Source organism: Pristiophorus japonicus, chromosome 18 (assembly GCF_044704955.1).
Source record: "Pristiophorus japonicus isolate sPriJap1 chromosome 18, sPriJap1.hap1, whole genome shotgun sequence".
NCBI classification, from domain to species: domain Eukaryota; kingdom Metazoa; phylum Chordata; class Chondrichthyes; family Pristiophoridae; genus Pristiophorus; species Pristiophorus japonicus.
The window spans coordinates 30,003,590-30,023,336 of NC_091994.1; positions in this window are offsets into that span (position 1 = coordinate 30,003,590).

Sequence of the window (19,747 nt, forward strand, 5' to 3'; positions counted from 1 at the left end):
ATTCATTCACCATCCACCAGAAAATTGAGTTAAAAATCCTCATTCTTATCTGTTATCCCTTTATGGCCTTGCCCCGTCTTCGCTATGCAATCTTCTCCAACCTCTGCTCCTGCTCACATCTTCCCTCTTCTTAGCCAGTCTTCTATGGATTCCCCTCTCCTTATCCTACATAATTGGTGGCACAGCCTTCAGTCGTCCCACGCCAGCATTCTGGAACTCCTTTTCTAAATTCCTCTGTTTTGCTATATTTCTCACCACTATCAGGAGCCTGTCTATTTACCTGTACCTCACGGGTATCTACTCAACACCCACGTCTTCAACCCCACCTAAAAACTCTTGTTAGATGTCTGGTCCTTTTTGTAAAGGACCATGGGACAATTTTCTGTCTTAAAGGAGCCATATCAGTGCAATTTGTAGTTTTGACTCCTGCTACAGAGTACCCCCAGTATAAAGTTTTCAAGACAGAATCCAACACTGAGATAATGGAAACCACAGAAATAATACAATGTTGGCAAAATCCCAGTTCAGAATTCCACTAGTTTGTTGTACAATAATGTCCAAGCACCAAGGAGAAAATTAACTGAATATTGGAAAATGCTCCTTTATTTCTTACTACCTAAATATCATCATCTTTAAAATCATCATCCTTATTTCCAGGGTTTATTTGTATTTCTTGTAATTTCATTTTGAATCCACCTGTGCTTCAAGGCTCAAGGCAAGGAGGCATGACGTGTTATTAGACACCCAATGATTGAGTGACATAACACATTGGCAGCATGAAGGATTTATATATAAAGGGAGTATGATTTTTCTCATACAGTTCTAATTTATGCATCATTGTGTCAGTTTCTTACAAGCAAAATGTTCTCCAAAGCATTTTATTCAAAGGCACAGATATGGAATATTTTAATATTTTGGTTGTATGTTTCAGGTAAGAATTACATGTATTTATTTATTGCCAGCATTTTCTGTTTGAATTTCAGTTTTCCAGCATCTGAACTATTTTTCTATTGTAAGAATAAATATAAAATGTGTTGCACTAAGATATGTAGGATGTTATCCTTGGAATTTGTTTTCTTTGAGCAGCTTATATGAAAGCTTTTATTTTTGAAGAGTAAAAAAGGGAACTATTAAATTCATAAGAAAATATTTTTCAGATGCAAAGGATTAAGTCATAAAAATTGTAATTTATAATGTGAATTGCGAAAAAGGTTACATGACTAATGGTCACGCACACTCAATAATACCGCAGAAGAGTGCAAATATGTGAAAAACCTGTTTAATTATGAATTTGTTGAATTTGAAGTAAATACTGACTTAAAATTAATCAGCAGCTTGAAGGTTAAAAACAGCATAGAATCAGTTAATTCAAATTTTAATTTGGAAGTAGTGAAACTTCTGCTAATTTTATTGATTGGTTGCAGGAAATAGATTTGTTTAAACAGTTATAGTATGTTACACTGCTTTCTGTGGTACACCTACAGAAATATTCTTTTAAATGTTACGCACATGAGAATATAGTGGATAACCACATCGTGCTTGATTATATGTCTGGGTACCAGGATGTGAGTGGGTGAGAAAAAAGAACATAAGAAAGATGGTACTAGTCTTGAGCTGGGAATAAGTCTTTAATTTTTATCCTCCTCCACTCCCTCTACGCTCTCTAGATCAACGGAAGGTAGTGCCTTCAATTGCACTTGATGCAATGTGGTTCTCCTTCAGTCCACACCTGCTTTCTTTTGTCTTGCATCACCAGGATCTGCAAGTAGAATTGAGAAGTTAGAAGTGGTCAGGAGCACATATAATATGGCCCAAGTGGTCATCATGTAGCCCATTATGGGTATAATTACATGTATATGTAGGTGTCAGGCGTGGCTCAGCAGTCGCACTCTTGCCCGAGTCAGAAAGGAGGTGGGTTCACGTCCCATCCAGAGACTTGAGCATAATATCTAGGCTGGCATTCCAGTGCTCTACTGAGGGAATGCTGCACTGTCGGAGGTGCCATCTTTTGGATAAGCTGCTGGACCCAGGCCCCCGTCTGACCACAGTCACATGGCACTATTTTAAGAGTTTTGCCCAGTGTTCTGGCCAACATTTATCTTTCAACCAGCAACACTAAAAAAAACAGATGATCTGGTCATTATCATATTGCTGTTTGTAAGACAGTGCTGTGTGCAAATTAACGTTTCCTCCATTACAACAGTGATTGCATTTCCAAAGCACTTTATTGGCTGTCCTGAGGTTGTGAGAGGTGCTCTATAAATACAAGTCTTTCCTTATTTTTCTTTTATCATGATTCAGTTTGAAGGATTTTTGGAGTGAAGCCCTTTAAGGATGTGAATAGGGGAGAGAAAGAACTTGAATTATATAGCTGCTTTCGCGACTTTAGAATATCCGAAAGCACTTCAAAGCCAATGAGGTGCTTTTTGAAATGTAGTCACTGTTGTATTACAGGGAAACATGGCAGCGACAGCAAGGCAAGTAGCACTGAAATAAATAACCAATTAACCCATTTATTGAAATAGCAGATGAGAAATAGGGAAGGAAAAACAGGGTGGGGCTGGTGGCAGTATCGATTAAAGATACTGCTCCAGCCCTGTGAAGGGATGATGTGTTTGAGGGTTCAAAGACACAATCTCTTTGGTTAGAGTTAAGGAGTAGAATAGGAGCTGTTACACAGCTGGGTGTGTACTATTGACCATCAAATAGTGGGAAGGGGATAGAGGAGCAAATTTGCAGGCAAATTTCAGAAAGATGGAAAACCAATAGAGCAGTGATAATGTGGAGCAGGGATAAAACCAATAGAGCACTATCAATTATCCTAAAGTAGATTGGTGAAGGAACAGTGTTAAGGGAAAGGTGGGGGAGGAATTCCTGAAATGTGTACAGGAGAGTTTTCTTGCTCGGTATGTTTGCAGCCCAACAGGGAAGGAAGCAGTGCTGGATCTAATTCTGGGGAATGAAGTGGGGCAAGTGAAATATGTTTCAGTGGGAGAGCATTTGGGGAATATCTTTAGGTTTAGAGTAGTTATGAAAAAGGACATGGAAAAATCAAAAGTGAAGATACTCAACTGTTGGAGGGCTGATTTCAGTGAGTTGAAAAGGGATCTGGTCCAGGTGGATTGGAAACAAAACATTGAGAGTAAATGACCACTGGGTGGCTTTCAAGGAGGAGCAAGTTTGGGTACATTCCTATGAGGGGGAAGGAAGAGCATCCAAAGCTAGAGCTTCCTAGATGGCTAAAGAAATTAAGAGTAAATCAGAAAAAGAAGAGTTATGATAAATGTCAACTTAATAATATGATAGAGAATAAAGCTGTATACAGGGAGTGCAGAGGAAAACTGAAAAAGTAAATGAGAAGCAAAGAGAATGTATGAGAAAAGATTAGTGGGTAACATAAAAGGGAAGAGTAAAGTATTTTGTAAACATATAGGCCCCAAGTTTCCACACGCTACAAAACGGGCGCCCCTCCATGTCTGCTTGGCGCAGCGCCCGGGGGGGCGGAGCCTACCACTCGCGCCGATTTTGTAAGTGGGAGGGGGCGGGTACCATTTAAATTAATTTTTTCGTGCCGGCAACCCTGCGCATGCGCGTTGGAGCGTTCGCGCACGCGCAGTGTGAAGGAAACATTGGCACTCGGCCATTTTTGTAGTACTTTGTAGTTGTTTAATTTTTGAACATTTTTCAATAAAAGCACATTGCCCTTCTATGATCAGCACTGAGGCTTCTTGCAGCAGTGAGAAGGCTGCAGGAAGCCTCAGAAGTTGAGGCAGCCGTTTCCCGACGGCCTCTCCCCCCCCCTGCCGTCGGGAATGGCTGCTCAACTTCTGAGGCTTCCTGCAGCCTTCTCACTGCCTCCTTCCCCGCCCGCCGTCGGGAACGGCTGCCTCCTCCCTCCCTCCCGTTCGCGGGAACGACGCCACATCGCTGAGCTGACTGAAGCACTTTCACACAGATAGGAAGATGGTTTATTGAATCTTTTCTTTGCTTATAAATGTTTATTCAGGTTGTATTTATTTGTATAATATTTGTATAATTATAAATAAGGATTTATTGTAGAATTTAATGACTTCCCTTCCCCCACCTCCGCCCCCCCCCCACCTCGTTCTGGACGCTTAATTTGTAACCTGCGCCTGATTTTTTAATGTGTAGACAAGGTTTTTTTCAGTTCTACAAATATCTTCACTTGCTCCATTCTAAGTTAGTTTGGAGTACGTTTTCACTGTGGAAACTTTGAAATCAGGCGTCAGTGGCCGGACACGCCCCCTTTTGAAGAAAAAATTCTGTTCCAAAGTGAAACTGTTCTAACTGACTAGAACTGCAGAAACAAAAATGTGGAGAATTGCGATTTCTAAGATAGTCCGTTCTCCACCAGTTGCTCCTAAAAATCAAGCGCAAATCATGTGGAAACTTGGGCCCATAGACTGGATTTTCGTTACTGTCCACTTTGTGCTGTTATTTATGGCGGAGCGATAATTATAGCGCCCGAGAAAAGTTTGTGCCTCAGTCAGCAAAATTCATCAGCTGGGCCCTGAGTGTGGGGTAGAGCGCTAAGGGAGGCATTACACACCTCTTTTAGGGTGCAAGGCCAGCTGAGCAACTGAAAACCAGCTGCTAAAGAGCCAGCCTAACAGAGGCAAAAAAAGTGGCAAAAAGAAAATCGCAACTAAAACCAAACAAACATTCCCAATACCTTAAACACCCCACAATAAGCTATATCGCAATTTCAACACTAACCGCCGCCGGGACAGCTCTGACCGTCCAGTTTTCCAGGTAGTCCCACTACAGTGCGCTATAGGGCCAGTGCACAATAAATTTCAATGCACAGTCAAAACCGGCGGTGTTGCACGTCAGCTCAACACTCCCGGGCGGTACTGCTCTGCGCCCCCGCAAAATTGGCAACAACTTTGCCGGCAAGGCGCTGGAATCTGGCCACCCGCCCAGAAAGCATTTCCTCCGCCATTGCCACCCCTCCAAGGCGCGAACAGAGGTGGCAACATAACAACAGCCCAGCCCATTAAGAGTAAAAGGATAGTCAAAGGAAAGGTGAGGCCGATTAAGGACCTGAAAGGAAATCTTCTTGTGGAGGCAGAGGGCATGGCTGAGTTACTTAATGAATACTTTGAATCTGTCTTCATGAAAGAAGAGGATGCTACCAATGTTACAGTAAAGGAGGAGGAGGGCATACCCCTACAGTTAAGATATGTTTTGACCATTTAAGGATGTGACCAGCAATCCTCTATTCAAGGGAACATCTATAATAGAGACAAATTTGAAACAGAATGTGTGTGATTTCGAGGGTAACTTGGAGGTGATAGTATCCCTGTGATATTGTGGCCGTTGTCCTTCTTAGTGGTAGAAGGTGCTGTCGAAGTAAGCTTGGTGAGATGCTGTCTCCTGTAGATAGTACATACTGCAATGCGCTAATTATGGAAGAATTAATTAATGAGTTAAGTGGCAGGAGTGCTGATTAAATGTGTTGCTTTGTCTTGGATAATGTTGAGCTTCTTGATTATTGATTTCTTGACTTTAGCTTCAGATGGTAGATAAGATTTAAGGGGTCAGATGAGCTACTCACCACTCAGAAAGCTGGACCTTCCTTGTCCTTTTGTTGTTATGGCTTGTCCAGTTAAGTTCCTGGTAGTGGGGAACTCAGCAAGGATGCTGCCACTGAAAGTCAGGGGTGGCTGGGTTTTATGTTGTTGGAGATGATCATTACCTGGCTCCTGGACATTAGCTTGGATGATGATGAATCTGTATGGGTGGAGCTGCGGAATACCAAAGGGCAGAAAACGCTAGTGTGAGTTGTGTACAGACCACCAAACAGTAGTAGTGAGGTTGGGGACAGCATCAAACAAGAAATTAGGGATGCATGCAATAAAGGTACAGCAGTTATCATGGGCGACTTTAATCTACATATTGATTGGGCTAACCAAACTGGTAGCAATGCGGTGGAGGAGGATTTCTTGGAGCGTATTAGGGATGGTTTTCTAGACCAATATGTCGAGGAACCAACTAGAGGGCTGGCCATCCTAGACTGGGTGATGTGTAATGAGAAAGGGCTAATTAGCAATCTTGTTGTGCGAGGCCCCTTGGGAAAGAGTGACCAGAATATGGTAGAATTCTTTATTAAAATGGAGAGCGACACAGTTAATTCAGAAACTAGGGTCCTGAACTTAAGGAAAGGTAACTTCGATGGTATGAGGCGTGAATTGGCTAGAATAGACTGGCGACTGATACTTAATGAGTTGACAGTGGATAGGCAATGGCAAACATTTAAAGATCACATGGATGAACTTCAACAATTGTACATTCCTGTCTGGAGTAAAAATAAAACGGGGAAGGTGCCTCAACCGTGGCTAACAAGGGAAATTGTTAAATCCAAGGAAGAGGCATGTAAATTGGCCAGAAAAAGCAGCAAGCCGAGGACTGGGAGAATTTTATAATGCAGCAGAGGAGGACAAAGGGTTTAATTAGGAGGGGGAAAATATAGTATGAGAGGAAGCTTGCTGGGAACATTAAAACTGACTGCAAAAGCTTCTATAGATATGTGAAGAGAAAAAGATTAGTGAAAACAAATGTAGGTCCCTTGCAGTCAGATTCAGGTGAATTTATAATGGGAAACAAAGAAATGGCAGACCAGTTAAACAAATACTTTGGTTCTGTCTTCATGAAGGAAGACACAAATAACCTTCTGGAAATACTAGGGGACCGAGGGTCTCGTGAGAAGGAGGAACTGAAGGAAATCCTTATTAGGCGGGAAATTGTGTTAGGGAAATTGATGGGATTGAAGGCCGATAAATCCCCAGGGCCTGATAGTCTGCATGCCAGAGTACTTAAGGAAGTAGCCCTAGAAATAGTGGATGCATTTGTGATCATTTTCCAACAGTCTATCGACTCTGGATCAGTTCCTATGGACTGGAGGGTAGCTAATGCAACAACACTTTTTAAGAAAGGAAGGAGAGAGAAAACGGTAATTATAGACTGGTTAGCCTGACATCAGTAGTGGGGAAAATGTTGGAATCGATTATTAAAGATGAAATAGCAGCACATTTCGAAAGCAGTCACAGGATCAGTCCAAGTCAGCATGGATTTATGAAAGGGAAATCCTGCTTGACAAATCTTCGAGAATTTTTTGAGGATGTAACTGGTAGAGTGGACAAGGGAGAACCAGTGGAGGTGGTGTATTTGGACTTTCAAAAGGCTTTTGACAAGGTCCCACACAAGAGATTGGTGTGCAAAATTAAAGCATATGGTATTGGGGGTATTGTACTGACGTGGAGAGAGAACTGGTTTGCAGACAGGATGCAGAGATTCGAGATAAACGGGTCCTTTTCAGAATGGCAGGCAGTGACTAGTGGGGTGTCGCAGGGCTCAGTGCTGGAACCCCAGCTATTTACAATATACATTAATGATTTGGATGAGGGAATTAAGTGTAATATCTCCAAGTTTGCAGATGAAACTAAGCTGGATGGCACTGTGAGCTGTGAGGAGAACGCTTAGAGGCTGCAGGGTGACTTGGACAGGTTAGGTGAGTGGGCAAACATGTGGCAGATGCAGTATAATGTGGATAAATGTGAGGCAAAAACACAAAGGCAGAATATTATCTAAATGGCGGCAGATTAGGAAAAGGGGAGGTGCAACGAAACCTGGTTGTCATGGTACATCAGTCATTGAAAGTTGGCATGCAGCTACAGCAGTCGGTGAAGAAGGCAAATGGTACGTTGGCCTTCATAACTAGGAGATTTGAGTATAGGAGCAGGGAGGACTTACTGCAGTTGCACAGGGCCTTAGTGAGGCCTCACCTGGAATATTGTGTTCAGTTTTTGGTCTCCTAATCAGGAAGGTCGTTCTTGCTATTGAGGGAGTGCAGCGAAGGTTCACCAGACTGATTCCCAGGATGGCAGGACTGACATATGAGGAGAGACTGGATCGACTGGGCCTGTATACACTGGAGTTTAGAAGGATGAGAGGGGATCTCATAGAAGCATATAAAATTCTGACAGGACTGGACAGGTTAGATGCAGGAAGAATGTTCCCGATGATGGGGAAGTCCAGAACCAGGGGACATAATCTAAGGATAAGAGGTAAGCCATTTAGGACTGAAATGAGGAGAAACTTCTTCACGCAGAGAGTTTTTAACCTGTGGAATTCCCTACCGCAGAGAGTTGTTGATGCCAGTTTATTGGATATATCCAAGAGGGAGTTAGATATGGCCCTTACATCTAAAGGGATCAAGGGGTATGGAGAGAAAGCAGGAATGGGGTACTGAGGGAATGATCAGCTATGATCTTATTGAATGGTAGTGTAGGCTCGAGGGGCCGAATGGCCTACTCCTGCACCTATTGTCTATGTTTCTATCGACCCCATTTCCACCGCTCCAAGGACGTACCACCAGGCAGCTGCTGATGAAGGAGGTGGCAGGAATTCAATTTATTTTAAACGGTGAAATGGTTGTGGATGATCACTTGGCACTGGCAGCTCTACTTCAGGCCGCAGAAATGAAATATTGGCTGTATTGAAATGAAATCCATTCATCGCTTGACTCAGAGGAATTTTCCACTCAATTGTCCATTTGTTGTTTGAAAAGATGAAAACTCAATGAGTGGATTGTTGATTTAATTACGAGTGAGGGTGGAAGTTAAAATGTCATGTATATGTTTATATATATATATCGATAATCAAGATAACCAGTTGGCAGCAGGAAAAATATTGCAAAAGCAGATAGACAAATACTGGCATCATCTTGCTTTATGAGTTACCAATGAGTTAGGCAGCCTGATATTACAAGAGTGGGAAATAGCTCTTGCAACAAATTCTCATTTTTTGTACTATCTGTGCATTAAACTAATCACCTCTCTTCCCACAGCGACAATACCAGTTGTAACTGGAACACAGACTCCAACCGAATACACAGAACCTATTAACTACAATGTGACATTCATTGTAAACAGTACAACATTCCCAGAGATTCAGTCAAATGTCTGCAAACAGAAAAGAATGATTGCAAAAGAGGTGAGAGAGTTGTACAAGTATGCTATGTGGAGACGTATTAGATCAAAATTTGCTTCATTCCTCCATCTAAAGCAATGTTGTTTTTTTCCCCTTTAGCTCAAGGACCTGTTTAAGAACAGCAGCATAAAGGCAACATTCTCAAGTTGCAAAGTAAATACATTCAGGTAAGAAATATTACCATTCACACCAAATAGTTTAAACTTCCTTTTATTTCAGTCTTATTGCCAGAGTGTTGGTCGTTATATAAAATTCACAGCGATCCAGAATGCTCAAAAACATTTCTCAGAAAGAAATGTTTTGTGGAGGACTTCTAATCCCACCGAGGGTTCCTTTACTGACCATTGATGCGACTCTTGGATTTGGCAATAAACGACTTAATCATTCTTGTCTTAGTTACCTAACAAACTATGTTGTGGCAAATTATTTGCTGCTAATATTGAATTTCTTTTCTTTTCTTGCAGTGTGGTAAATGGTGACAGCACCACAGTGACTGCAATCTGTTCATTCCGCAATCAATCTACCGTTGAGAAGGTCGACAGAGTACTTGTGTACCACGTGTTTGAAAACAAGACCAACGACATTTCTAACTTGGGGCCGTATGCATTGGACAACTACAGCCTCTATGTAAATGGTACTTATCCAGTTGTTATTTAGTGTAGCTCTTTGTATGGTACACATGTTACAGTTTGGGCAGTGTACGGAAACCTTTCGAACACAGAGTTCTAAGCACCACATGCAAGGCCTGATGTCCAATGGGGTAATTTGTCGGCTTACCTCTATCATGGTCTGGGATACTGAGTCCGAGGTTGAACAGTCTAACATTTATTTTCTGATGAGCACTGCTGGAAAAGATCATCATTAACATCATCATAGGCAGTCCCTCGGAAATGAGGAAGACTTACTTCCACTCTTAAAATGAGTCCTTAGGTGACTGAACAGTCTAATACGAGAACCACAGTCCCTGTCACAGGTGGGACAGATAGTCATTGAGGGTAAGGGAGCGTGGGACAGATTTGGCGCATGCTCTTTCCGCTGCCTGCGCTTAATTTCTGCATGTTCTCAACGATGAGACTCGAGGTGCTCAGCGCCCTCCCGGACGCACTTCCTCCACTTAGGGTAATCTTTGGCCAGAGACTCCCAGGTGTTGGTGAGAATGCTGCACTTCATCAGAAAAGCTTTGAGGGTGTCCTTGTAACGTTTCCTCTGCCCACCTTTGGCTCCTTTCCCGTAAAAGTTTGCCTCCCTGATAAAGTGCAGCATCCCTGGAAAGGTTATATATTACCACTATACCTCTCTGAACAGCAAGCAACATTAACGCGTATGTAAAGCAAACTATTAATCAGGTTAATTATGAAATGAAATAACAGGGAATCAGAAATATTTTAAGAGATAACACAATCTGTTGCAAAATGTAAAACATTACAGCTATTTAGCCAAACATTGAATTTTGATGAACTGCTTCCACATGAGAGACTCAACGGTCACTCAGTTTGCCTCTACCCATGAAGCAAGCAATGAGCAGGATGAGTAAGAGTTCCCTGTATTTATGTTTCTGTTTGCTCTTCTTCGAGCATAGTGCAATCAATTGACATCAGCATCTGACAATATAATTGCTCTGTTTCCATAAAAGACTGCTACATTGGTGGTGTAAAATTCCAAACTACTCACAGTAACATCTTCTTTAAGCCAATATCAAGTGTTTAGACCATTGCAGCTTTCTGGCCAGAGGGCGCAGCAACAGTTAGATATCAATGGTCCAGCTCCTTTAAGGCTCAAATAACGAGTTAATTATTGAAATTTAGAGATGCATGTTATTGAAATCATGTCAGTTAGTTCCCCTCCATTACAACGCTGTCCAAGGAGATTTGACATTGGTCAAATCACTTGCAATTATTGGGTGACATCAATTATTGTATATTTAAGCAGATCGATGTGTTGTGATAACTTTCTGTGACAGCACTCTATTTATATTTTCAGATTACCATGAATCACCTCCCGTAACCAGTGAGTATGGTTTCTTTGCAATTTGTTAGGAAACGTTTGCCGATTAGCACTGACAATCTAAGCAAGCTTATTGTGGCTTGATCAGATTTGGTTGTGTTATGATTTACTAAATATTTAATGAATAGGTTCGACAGGTTAATTTGGGCTGAACATTGATTAATAACTAGCTGTTTACAGAAAGCATTTGTCAAAGATCCAAAAATTGGTAGGATTGTCTTCAGATCAATTAAATGTTTCAACAGTGGTTAACATCAGGTCCTGGGCAAATTGTGGAGCAGGAGCACATTTAACAAAAAGCAAAATCTGGAATCAACTAGATTTGAGATTTTCCATTCCGCTGGTTATGCTGTCTAACATTTCAAGAATGGGAAATGCTTCTTTCAATACATTCTCATTTTTGTTCTTGCTGTCCGCTGAAATCTTTTTGTCTCTTTCCACAGCGACAATACCAGTTGTAACTGTAACACAGACTCCAACTGTCTACCAAGAACCTATTAACTACAATGTGACATTCATTGTAAACAGTCCAACATTCCCAGAGATTCAGTCAAATGTGTCTAACCAGAAAAATATGATTGCAAAAGAGGTGAGAGAGTTGTACAAGTATGTTATGTGGAGAAGGATTAGATCAAAATTTGCTTCGTTCCTCTATCTAAAGCAATGTTGGTTTTTTTCCCTTCAGCTCAAGGACCTGTTTAAGAACAGCAGCATAAAGGCAACATTCTCAAGTTGCAAAGTAGATACATTCAGGTAAGAAATATTACCATTCACACCAAATAGTATAAATTTCCTTTTGTTTGAGTCTTATTGCTAGAGTGTTGAACTTTATATAAAATGCACAGCTATCCAGAATGCTCAAAAACATTTCTCAGAAAGAAATGTTTTGTGGAGATCTTCTAATCACACCGAGGGTTCCTTTACTGATCATTGATGGGACTCTTGGATTTGGCAATAAACGACTTAATCATTCTTGTCTTAGTGACCTAACACACTATGCTGTGGCAAATTGTTTGCTGTTAATATTAAATTTATTTTCTTTTCTTGCAGTGTGGTAAATGGTGACAGCACCACAGTGACTGCAATCTGTTCATTCCGCAATCAATCTACCGTTGAGAAGGTCGACAGAGTACTTGTGTACCACGTGTTTGAAAACAACACCAACGACATTTCTAACTTGGGGCCGTATGCATTGGACAACTACAGCCTCTATGTAAATGGTACTTATCCGGTTGTTATTTAGTGTAGCTCTTTGTATGGTACACATGTTACAGTTTGGGCAGTGTACGGAAACCTTTCGAACACAGAGTTCAAAGCACCACATGCAAGGCCTGATGTCCAATGGGGTAATTTGTCGGCTTACATCGAACATTGTCTGGGATACTGAGTCTGAGGTTGAACAGTCTAACATTTATTTTCTGATGAGCACTGCTGGAAAAGATCATCATTAACATCATCATAGGCAGTCCCTCGGAAATGAGGAAGACTTACTTCCACTCTTAAAATGAGTCCTTAGGTGACTAAACAGTCTAATACGAGAACCACAGTCCCTGTCACAGGTGGGACAGATAGTCATTGAGGGTAAGGGAGCGTGGGACAGATTTGGCGCATGCTCTTTCCGCTGCCTGCGCTTAATTTCTGCATGTTCTCAACGATGAGACTCGAGGTGCTCAGCGCCCTCCCGGACGCACTTCCTCCACTTAGGGTAATCTTTGGCCAGAGACTCCCAGGTGTTGGTGAGAATGCTGCACTTCATCAGAAAAGCTTTGAGGGTGTCCTTGTAACGTTTCCTCTGCCCACCTTTGGCTCCTTTCCCGTAAAAGTTTGCCTCCCTGATAAAGTGCAGCATCCCTGGAAAAGTTATATATTACCACTATACCTCTCTGAACAGCAAGCAACATTAACGCGTATGTAAAGCAAACTATTAATCAGGTTAATTATGAAATGAAATAACAGGGAATCAGAAATATTTTAAGAGATAACACAATCTGTTGCAAAATGTAAAACATTACAGCTATTTAGCCAAACATTGAATTTTGATGAACTGTTTCCACATGAGAGACTCAACGGTCACTCAGTTTGCCTCTACCCATGAAGCAAGCAATGAGCAGGATGAGTAAGAGTTCCCTGTATTTATGTTTCTGTTTGCTCTTCTTCGAGCATAGTGCAATCAATTGACATCAGCATCTGACAATATAATTGCTCTGTTTCCATAAAAGACTGCTACATTCGTGGTGTAAAATTCCAAACTACTCACAGTAACATCTTCTTAAAGCCAATATCAAGTGTTTAGACCATTGCAGCTTTCTGGCCAGAGGGCGCAGCAACAGTTAGATATCAATGGTCCAGCTCCTTTAAGGCTCAAATAACGAGTTAATTATTGAAATTTAGAGATGCATGTTATTGAAATCATGTCAGTTAGTTCCCCTCCATTACAACGCTGTCCAAGGAGATTTGACATTGGTCAAATCAGTTGCAATTATTGAGTGACATCAATTATTGTATATTTAAGCAGATCGATGTGTTGTGATAACTTTCTGTGACAGCACACTCAATTTATATTTTCAGATTACCATGAATCACCTCCCGTAACCAGTGAGTATGGTTTCTTTGCAATTTGTTAGGAAACGTTTGCCGCTTAGCACTGACAATCTAAGCAAGCTTATTGTGGCTTGATCAGATTTGGTTGTGTTATGATTTACTAAATATTTAATGAATAGGTTCGACAGGTTAATTTGGGCTGAACATTGATTAATAACTAGCTGTTTACAGAAAGCATTTGTCAAAGATCCAAAAATTGGTAGGATTGTCTTCAGATCAATTAAATGTTTCAACAGTGGTTAACATCAGGTCCTGGGCAAATTGTGGAGCAGGAGCACATTTAACAAAAAGCAAAATCTGGAATCAACTAGATTTGAGATTTTCCATTCCGCTGGTTATGCTGTCTAACATTTCAAGAATGGGAAATGCTTCTTTCAATACATTCTCATTTTTGTTCTTGCTGTACGCTAAAGTCTTTTTGTCTCTTTCCACAGCGACAATACCAGTTGTATCTGTAACACAGACTCCAACTGTCTACCAAGAACCTATTAACTACAATGTGACATTCATTGTAAACAGTCCAACATTCCCAGAGATTCAGTCAAATGTGTCTAACCAGAAAAATATGATCGCAAAAGAGGTGAGAGAGTTGTACAAGTATGTTATGTGGAGAAGTATTAGATCAAAATTTGCTTCGTTCCTCTATCTAAAGCAATGTTGTTTTTTTTCCCTTCAGCTCAAGGACCTGTTTAAGAACAGCAGCATAAAGGCAACATTCTCAAGTTGCAAAGTAGATACATTCAGGTAAGAAATATTACCATTCACACCAAATAGTATAAATTTCCTTTTGTTTGAGTCTTAATGCTAGAGTGTTGAACTTTATATAAAATGCACAGCTATCCAGAATGATCAAAAACATTTCTCAGAAAGAAATGTTTTGTGGTGATCTTCTAATCACACCGAGGGTTGCTTTACTGATCATTGATGCGACTCTTGGATTTGGCCATAGACGACTTAATCATTCTTGTCTTAGTGACCTAACACACTATGCTGTGGCAAATTGTTTGCTGCTAATATTAAATTTCTTTTCTTTTCTTGCAGTGTGGTAAATGGTGACAGCACCACAGTGACTGCAATCTGTTCATTCCACAATCAATCTACCGTTGAGAAGGTCGACAGAGTACTTGTGTACCACGTGTTTGAAAACAAGACCAAGGACATTTCTAACTTGGGGCCGTATGCATTGGACAACTACAGCCTCTATGTAAATGGTACTTGTCCGGTTGTTATTTAGTGTAGCTCTTTGTATGGTACACATGTTACAGTTTGGGCAGTGTACGGAAACCTTTCTAACACAGAGTTCAAAGCACCACATGCAAGGCCTGATGTCCAATGGGGTAATTTGTCGGCTTACCTCTATCATGGTCTGGGATACTGAGTCCGAGGTTGAACAGTCTAACAGTTATTTTCTGATGAGCACTGCTGGAAAAGATCATCATCAACATCATCATAGGCAGTCCCTCGGAAACGAGGAAGGCTTACTTCCACTGTTAAAATGAGTCCTTAGGTGACAGAACAGTCTAATACGAGAACCACAGTCCCTGTCACAGGTGGGACAGATAGTCATTGAGGGTAAGGGAGCGTGGGACAGATTTGGCGCATGCTCTTTCCGCTGCCTGCACTTAATTTCTGCATGTTCTCAACGATGAGACTCGAGGTGCTCAGCGCCCTCCCGGACGCACTTCCTCCACTTAGGGTAATCTTTGGCCAGAGACTCCCAGGTGTTGGTGGGGATGCTGCACTTCATCAGGAAGGCTTTGAGGGTGTCCTTGTAACGTTTCCTCTGCCCACCTTTGGCTCCTTTGCCGTAAAAGTTTGCCTCCCTGATAAAGTGCAGCATCCCTGGAAAAGTTATATATTACCACTATACCTCTCTGAACAGCAAGCAACATTAACACATGTGTAAAGCAAACTATTAATCTGGTTAATTATGAAATGAAATAACAGGGAATCAAAAACATTTTAAAGAGACAACACAATCTGTTGCAAAATGTAAAACATTACAGCTATTTAGCCAAACATTGAATTTTGATGAACTGCTTCCACATGAGAGACTCAACGGTCACTCAGTTTGCCTCTACCCATGAAGCAAGCAATGAACAGGATGAGTAAGAGTTCCCTGTATTTATGTTTCTGTTTGCTCTTCTTCGAGCATAGTGCAATCAATTGACATCAGCATCTGACAATATAATTGCTCTGTTTCCATAAAAGACTGCTACATTCGTGGTGTAAAATTCCAAACTACTCACAGTAACATCTTCTTAAAGCCAATATCAAGTTTTTAGACCATTGCAGCTTTCTGGACAAGGGCGCAGCAACAGTTAGATATTAGTGGTCCAGCTCCTTTAAGGCTCAAATAACGAGTTAATTATTGAAATTTAGAGATGCATGTTATTGAAATCATGTCAGTTAGTTCCCCTCCATTACAACGCTGTCCAAGGAGATTTGACATTGGTCAAATCACTTGCAATTATTGGGTGACATCAATTATTGTATATTTAAGCAGATCGATGTGTTGTGATAACTTTCTGTGACAGCACACTCAATTTATATTTTCAGATTACCATGAATCACCTCCCGTAACCAGTGAGTATGGTTTCTTTGCAATTTGTTAGGAAACGTTTGCCGATTAGCACTGACAATCTAAGCAAGCTTATTGTGGCTTGATCAGATTTGGTTGTGTTATGATTTACTAAATATTTAATGAATAGGTTCGACAGGTTAATTTGGGCTGAACATTGATTAATAACTAGCTGTTTACAGAAAGCATTTGTCAAAGATCCAAAAATTGGTAGGATTGTCTTCAGATCAATTAAATGTTTCAACAGTGGTTAACATCAGGTCCTGGGCAAATTGTGGAGCAGGAGCACATTTAACAAAAAGCAAAATCTGGAATCAACTAGATTTGAGATTTTCCATTCCGCTGGTTATGCTGTCTAACATTTCAAGAATGGGAAATGCTTCTTTCAATACATTCTCATTTTTGTTCTTGCTGTACGCTAAAGTCTTTTTGTCTCTTTCCACAGCGACAATATCAGTTGTAACTGTAACACAGACTCCAACTGTCTACCAAGAACCTATTAACTACAATGTGACATTCATTGTAAACAGTCCAACATTCCCAGAGATTCAGTCAAATGTGTCTAACCAGAAAAATATGATTGCAAAAGAGGTGAGAGAGTTGTACAAGTATGTTACGTGGAGAAGTATTAGATCGAAATTTGCTTCGTTCCTCTATCTAAAGCAATGTTGTTTTTTTTCCCTTCAGCTCAAGGACCTGTTTAAGAACAGCAGCATAAAGGCAACATTCTCAAGTTGCAAAGTAGATACATTCAGGTAAGAAATATTACCATTCACACCAATAGTATAAATTTCCTTTTGTTTGAGTCTTATTGCTAGAGTGTTGAACTTTATATAAAATTCACAGCTATCCAGAATGCTCAAAAACATTTCTCAGAAAGAAATGTTTTGTGGAGATCTTCTAATCCCACCGAGGGTTCCTTTACTGATCATTGATGCGACTCTTGGATTTGGCCATAAACGACTTAATCATTCTTGTCTTAGTGACCTAACACACTATGCTGTGGCAAATTGTTTGCTGCTAATATTAAATTTCTTTTCTTTTCTTGCAGTGTGGTAAATGGTGACAGCACCACAGTGACTGCAATCTGTTCATTCCACAATCAATCTACCGTTGAGAAGGTCAACAGAGTACTTGTGTACCACGTGTTTGAAAACAAGACCAAGGACATTTCTAACTTGGGGCCGTATGCATTGGACAACTACAGCCTCTATGTAAATGGTACTTGTCCGGTTGTTATTTAGTGTAGCTCTTTGTATGGTACACATGTTACAGTTTGGGCAGTGTACGGAAACCTTTCTAACACAGAGTTCAAAGCACCACATGCAAGGCCTGATGTCCAATGGGGTAATTTGTCGGCTTACCTCTATCATGGTCTGGGATACTGAGTCCGAGGTTGAACAGTCTAACAGTTATTTTCTGATGAGCACTGCTGGAAAAGATCATCATCAACATCATCATAGGCAGTCCCTCGGAAACGAGGAAGGCTTACTTCCACTGTTAAAATGAGTCCTTAGGTGACAGAACAGTCTAATACGAGAACCACAGTCCCTGTCACAGGTGGGACAGATAGTCATTGAGGGTAAGGGAGCGTGGGACAGATTTGGCGCATGCTCTTTCCGCTGCCTGCACTTAATTTCTGCATGTTCTCAACGATGAGACTCGAGGTGCTCAGCGCCCTCCCGGACGCACTTCCTCTACTTATGGTAATCTTTGGCCAGAGACTCCCAGGTGTTGGTAGGGATGCTGCACTTCATCAGGAAAGCTTTGAGGGTGTCCTTGTAACGTTTCCTCTGCCCACCTTTGGCTCCTTTGCCGTAAAAGTTTGCCTCCCTGATAAAGTGCAGCATCCCTGGAAAAGTTATATATTACCACTATACCTCTCTGAACAGCAAGCAACATTAACACGTGTGTAAAGCAAACTATTAATCTGGTTAATTATGAAATGAAATAACAGGGAATCCGAAACATTTTAAAGAGATAACACAATCTGTTGCAAAATGTAAAACATTACAGCTATTTAGCCAAACATTGAATTTTGATGAACTGCTTCCACATGAGAGACTCAACGGTCACTCAGTTTGCCTCTACCCATGAAGCAAGCAATGAGCAGGATGAGTAAGAGTTCCCTGTATTTATGTTTCTGTTTGCTCCTCTTCGAGTATAGTGCAATCAATTGACATCAGCATGTGACAATATAATTGCTCTGTTTCCATAAAAGACTGCTACATTGGTGGTGTAAAATTCCAAACTACTCACAGTAACATCTTCTTAAAGCCAATATCAAGTTTTTAGACCATTGCAGCTTTCTGGCCAGAGGGCGCAGCAACAGTTAGATATCAATGGTCCAGCTCCTTTAAGGCTCAAATAACGAGTTAATTATTGAAATCTAGAGATGCATGTTATTGAAATCATGTCAGTTAGTTCCCCTCCATTACAACGCTGTCCAAGGAGATTTGACATTGGTCAAATCAGTTGCAATTATTGAGTGACATCAATTATTGTATATTTAAGCAGATCGATGTGTTGTGATAACTTTCTGTGACAACACACTCTATTTATATTTTCAGATTACCATGAATCACCTCCCGTAACCAGTGAGTATGGTTTCTTTGCAATTTGTTAGGAAACGTTTGCCGCTTAGCACTGACAATCTAAGCAAGCTTATTGTGGCTTGATCAGATTTGGTTGTGTTATGATTTACTAAATATTTAATGAATAGGTTCGACAGGTTAATTTGGGCTGAACATTGATTAATAACTAGCTGTTTACAGAAAGCATTTGTCAAAGATCCAAAAATTGGTAGGATTGTCTTCAGATCAATTAAATGTTTCAACAGTGGTTAACATCAGGTCCTGGGCAAATTGTGGAGCAGGAGCACATTTAACAAAAAGCAAAATCTGGAATCAACTAGATTTGAGATTTTCCATTCCGCTGGTTATGCTGTCTAACATTTCAAGAATGGGAAATGCTTCTTTCAATACATTCTCATTTTTGTTCTTGCTGTCCGCTGAAGTCTTTTTGTCTCTTTCCACAGCGACAATATCAGTTGTAACTGTAACACAGACTCCAACTGTCTACCAAGAACCTATTAACTACAATGTGACATTCATTGTAAACAGTCCAACATTCCCAGAGATTCAGTCAAATGTGTCTAACCAGAAAAATATGATTGCAAAAGAGGTGAGAGAGTTGTACAAGTATGTTACGTGGAGAAGTATTAGATCGAAATTTGCTTCGTTCCTCTATCTAAAGCAATGTTGTTTTTTTTCCCTTCAGCTCAAGGACCTGTTTAAGAACAGCAGCATAAAGGCAACATTCTCAAGTTGCAAAGTAGATACATTCAGGTAAGAAATATTACCATTCACACCAATAGTATAAATTTCCTTTTGTTTGAGTCTTATTGCTAGAGTGTTGAAATTTATATAAAATTCACAGCTATCCAGAATGCTCAAAAACATTTCTCAGAAAGAAATGTTTTGTGGAGATCTTCTAATCCCACCGAGGGTTCCTTTACTGATCATTGATGCGACTCTTGGATTTGGCCAT